This window comes from Nesoenas mayeri (assembly GCF_963082525.1).
Source record: "Nesoenas mayeri genome assembly, chromosome: 3".
Classification (NCBI taxonomy): Eukaryota; Metazoa; Chordata; class Aves; order Columbiformes; family Columbidae; genus Nesoenas; species Nesoenas mayeri.
The window spans coordinates 34,597,728-34,602,994 of record NC_137544.1 but is presented as its reverse complement, the minus strand read 5'-3'; positions in this window follow the sequence as shown (position 1 = coordinate 34,602,994).

The following is a 5,267-nucleotide window of genomic DNA, read 5'->3' as shown; positions in this document are numbered from 1 at the left end:
GGGTGAGTAGAGTTGCCATACTCTATCAGGATCTTGCGTCTGTAATCAGCTATCAGTATGGAATTAATTGCTTGATTGGTAGAGACATGCAGTAACCATTAAAAGCAGCTTTGGTTTTTTGCCCCATTCCTTTTTCTTTTACTAGAGAAAACTTGCATTGTACTCCGTGGAAAGCTTGCTTTCTATCTGCAGCCTCAAATTTAATATAAATAGTAATTGCTGTTCTGCTTCAGCTGAGGACAGTTGTTAATACAATGAAATAGCTGTTAAACAGCGCTATATATTTGGTACCTGGTAGAAATGGAACAATGAAAGTTATTTTTGAGGTAATTGTGGTGATATGGTGGATTAGCTAATGATTTTTCTTTTTTTTTTTTCTTCTTTTTTTTTTTTTTTTAAACATCCATGTTTCAACTCTGCAGCTCATTCTAAGCACCTTTTATAATTTTTCTCCTTCTCTTTTCTCTAGGGGCCCTGGTATTTCTATTGTTACTTCTGGGATGGGAGGGGTGAGAGAAAAGATGTTCCCTGTTCTTCAGTAACATTGATTTGTATTACTCAAGTGGTGGCCATTATGGCTGAGGATATCTTTTGCTTGTTGAAGTCAATAAATAAATGACTGTTGCCTGACTTAGTGTTCTATTTATTCTTTGAGATTAAAGCAGAAAAGCCAAGCCTCTCTATACTTAAAAACTGAGGATGGATTACCAAAACACCCTATATGCTAGCTAAAATTGTAGTTAAGACCTGCACGGAGGTAAATAAGTGCCACTGCTGCTCTAGCAATAGTCTTGCTACAGCCAAATAAGAGAAGGCTGTTCTCTGCATCGTTAACTTAATTTTGGAAGAAAATTTAAACTAAGTGATGGAAGACAGAAGGTTGTGTCAAAACCTGTAGCCAAAAGAGAAGGCAAGTCTGTATAGTTGCTCAGTGATAGGTACTTGGTATTCCTGCAGTGTGCTTCTGATTTGCTTTCTGATGGACGGACTGTGTTGAAAGTCTGATTTAGACACTACAGTCATGGGAAGTTCAACCATCTGAACTTTTTCACAGAATCATCAAAGTGCTTTTTCTGAGCATCTCTCGATTTATGGGTTTATCATTCCTGTGAGGAGGGGTTTTGCCTACTCTATTTGATGTGGATAACTGAGAGATTAGTTGCCTAATCCCACCTAGACAGTTGGAGTTCTTGAAGTGACCCTCTTTTAACTTAGGCATGAGCATCACGAGATGTTGATACGTCTCTGGACAGGCTTATTTTAGGAGAGCTCCTTTTACTAAATGCCTAAAGGGTAGGCAGAAGTTGGGTCCTCGAACTAACCACACACTATCCTAACATAGTGATTTTGGCACAAAATTCTTCTCTTGGCTTGACCAGATGATGAGATTCAGCTCAGTGTTGGAGTTCTGTTAGAAGCATTTAACAACAGAAAATCCACTTGGGTGAAATTTTTAATGAAATACACTATCCTGCTGATTCACTCAACTTGTCTCTTTTTTCAAAAGTGCTTTGGAAATGTGATGCCTCCCTGAATTTTCCTCTATGCGTCAACTTTGCAGAGAAATTTTCAAAGGACTGTGTCAAGTTCTAGAACACATTTTTTAAAATTAGAATGGTTGCACGTTCAAACATATGTAGCTACAGTCTCTGTGGGCAGCTGGTGATCTGCAGAGCACCTTCAGGAAGCAGGTGAGCATTTGGGTGTTGAAGTGGCACTTGGAAGTGCCAGGTGCTGCACCCTGGCCATGAAGAAACTTGCATCATCAGTATTTAATGACTGGCTGCTTCACTCTGGAACAGAAGGTTTGGAGGGATCCCTGAAAGTGACATTTATCCTTTGTGGAAGGGAACATATGAGTAGTTCAAAGGTAACATAAAAAAGAAAAGGTGGTGGGTTTGTTTTTGTATTGGGAAGGATGGACTGTTTTTAAGGTCAAAGAAGTCAGGTACATCAGAAACAAAACTTAATGATGAAAAATAATAAATAAAAAGTCACCCTTGAGTAGTTTGAGGTCCACCTTCCCTTAGCTTTCTGTAATTTATCTGGGTTGTTGCTTTCTGCTGCTTTCCTATCCTTGACCGACCTTGGGCTAATTGCGCATGTCAGCACACGGTGACACTTGGTATTTTGTCTCTTCAAGTAGCAGAGGCAGCTTCTTCTGAATTGAGAACTGTGCAGAATGAGACAGGAGCATTTAAGGGGAGCGCTAATGGAAAATTAATCCTTGCGCTCAACAGCAGTGAAAATTAATGTGTTTTGCTACATTTTGCTCAGCTCTCAAATGTTTGAGGGTTATTTAGTCTGTTCATAGCTGCAAGAAGAAAAAATGTAGGGAAGGGGAGAAGGAATAGCAAGAAAATAAAGATCCCTTATTAGAATAAAAAACATTTCTATGTAAGAGGTGAATTTCTAGTGGGGTGGGAAGAGGTTTTTTGGGGTGGTTTCTTTTCCTATGTTTTAGTTCTGTGATTTTTTTTTTTTTTTAATGTAGTCTTAAAATGGGAAAATAAGATCACTTAAATATTCAAGGGAGAACACGGTTTAAGATCAAACTTAGTTCTGCAATCCTAAAATAAACATCATGGTACCATGCCTCAACAGCCACAATGTTGATTACATTTCTACTGAAATTATACAAAATGTATATAACCCTAAAGAGATTATACAACTGAGAAACAAGTGGCCATTCTGTATTCTACAAAGGAAGATGTCCTCAAATGATAAAGGGCAAAACAATCTGAAATCTGAAGGAGTCTGGCTCTTCTGAATAATTTGCTTTTGACCTGTCTGCCTTGTTGGACCTGTATTTTTACTTGTATCATTGAACCACAGTGTTAGCAACAAAGTAGTTCATATGTAACAAGCAGAGACTAACAAGTGTTTAACTACTACAGCAAAATGCTCTTCCTGTAGCACATTCCAAGTGGTTATAAATCAGTCCTGGTGGAAAATGACTAACAGTACATTTCAAATTTGTATTAGTTTAAATTCATGCTCAGAAAACAAGAAACTGGAAACAGGCCACTGCTTCATTTTACTACTGCATTTAAATTACAGCAGTATAATGTGTAGGAATTGTTCTATCACTGTTTTGACTCATTCAGAAACAAATTTCAGCCTTGGAACTCATAAGAACTGAATTCATATTGGACAATTTCAGGTACTAGGCTGTCTGATGTGAAGCTTCTAATAATGAACAAGTTAATGCAAAGCACTATAATTTAAGATGACAATACAGAGACTGGAAGTAGTGATCTTGTCCAAGTCCTTTGTCCATAATAAAATGTGTCCAATATAAAATGTTACTATAGTTGCTCACAAAATAAAGGTTGTAGAACAAGAACCTTTGCCTTATCCTGAGACTTAAGCTGGAAGGCCATCCTAGACTTTATTTAGAAGAATCAGAATAAAATATTCTAAGGATCTAATTTCTTAAAACCTAAACCAAACCCCTCCTAATTTCTGGTAATATTCTGTATGGAAAGAATGTGGAAGATGTTCTGAATGTTCTGAGCTCGTAAAATGTTTTATGTTTTTTTTTTTTTTCCCCCCCTCTGGGATATAGTTCTGGTAAATCTTGTAAATTCAGGGTTTTTTCCTACTTCCTTGAAGACATTTTTGTGCTCAGTTATCATGTGTGTACTAGTGCCAAATTTCCACGTGTAGGATAACTACTAGTTGTGTTGCTGAACTTGCGGCATTTTGCAGGAAGCTTTGCTGCTTCACCTGCCAAGGCAACTAGGAATATGAAGGTTTAAGCTATAAGGTAATTCGAAGAGACAGCAGCCAGAACCTGTTTGTTGAAGTTTACCACATCATATTACACAGATTTATAAATGTTTTATACTCAGTTTGAAAACAGTTTTTGTGAGTCTCCAGCCAAGCATGGCATTCACGATCAGAGAATGCTCAGACTCCCTTCCGAAGCCAGCAGGACAGCATCCTCCATGGCGTGAATCACAGTCTACATCGATGTTTCAGCTCATCTTAAAATGAGGGCAGAAGATATAGTTGATGTCCTTTTTTGGGATGGACGTGATCATACAGGGTAAGCAGTCTGGCATCAAGATGCTACGGAGCAGTCTGCTGTCTACATTGGCAGCGATAGGTACCAGGTGTCGAGGTGAGACGGAAGGTTGCAAATGAAGACAGAGAGCCCAGGGAAGGCCTTGGGAATTGACTACCTCTCCTACCTTGAGGCTTCTTTATACAGTGGTCATGCACCAGATGGGGGTTGTTGGCCTTGGCAACCATGAATTCACAATGTGTGTGTAATAGTTCATCTGAGGGAGCACGGGGCTGCTGCAGATCTTTCTGGCACGGAGCAGCAGGGAAAGGGTGTGCTTCCCAGAGCCCACTTAAGGATAGCCTTGGTTGTGACTGTTTTGGCAACTGGTTCTGTTAAATGATCACAGCGGGTCAGAAAGCTGGCAATAATTATTCAAAGATAGTGGATGTGGGTACCGTTAATAGGAATTAATTACAAGAGGCGATTAGCTCTCTGGTAGCAGAGATGCCAGCAGGACTATGGGAAGTGTATGAAACAGATTTTAAATGTTGAGTTGTGAGTGCCAATGACAGCAGCAGTTGAATATAGTTGTAAATTAATCCCAAAGGCCAGTAAAAAGTGACATTTTATTTTCGAGTAGATGTCACCCCCAGTGATGAAACTACAAGGGCAACGACTGCCACAGACGTTTTCAGTAACTGATGTTAGGGCACTTTTCTTTGGCTCTGTCAAGCCACTGTCCCATTCACGCTTGTGTGATCACAGGGGTGTCTTAACTTATTTTTGAAATACTAGATCTTTTAAGTGAAAACAACAATAACACTCCTCATCTGATGAATGGTTCAGTGTTAGCACTGGGTTCACCCTCTCGTGGTGGGGTGGTGCTTTAGGTCTGTAGATCCTAAAACACACAAAGTAATTTGTAGAAAGTAGCCTGCCATACAGATACCACATTCTTACAAAATTCAATGAGTGATTCAGTTTATCACTAATCACAATAGCCTTGTTTTATATCAACAATCACGGAACATACTGAACATCCTCTTTATTTCATGAAGCAATTAGACAATGCATTTGGTATCGTATATCTCTTTACGACAATGCATCTGTCATGTTTAGCAGATTGATATCTTTTATGTTATTGTTGGAGTGCAAATGAAGGTCTCTGATAAATACTACTTTTTTCAAAACTGAGTGTCCCCCTCCCCCTTCAACAGTCCTATTTTCACCAGATAAGAACAAGATAGCAAGAGGC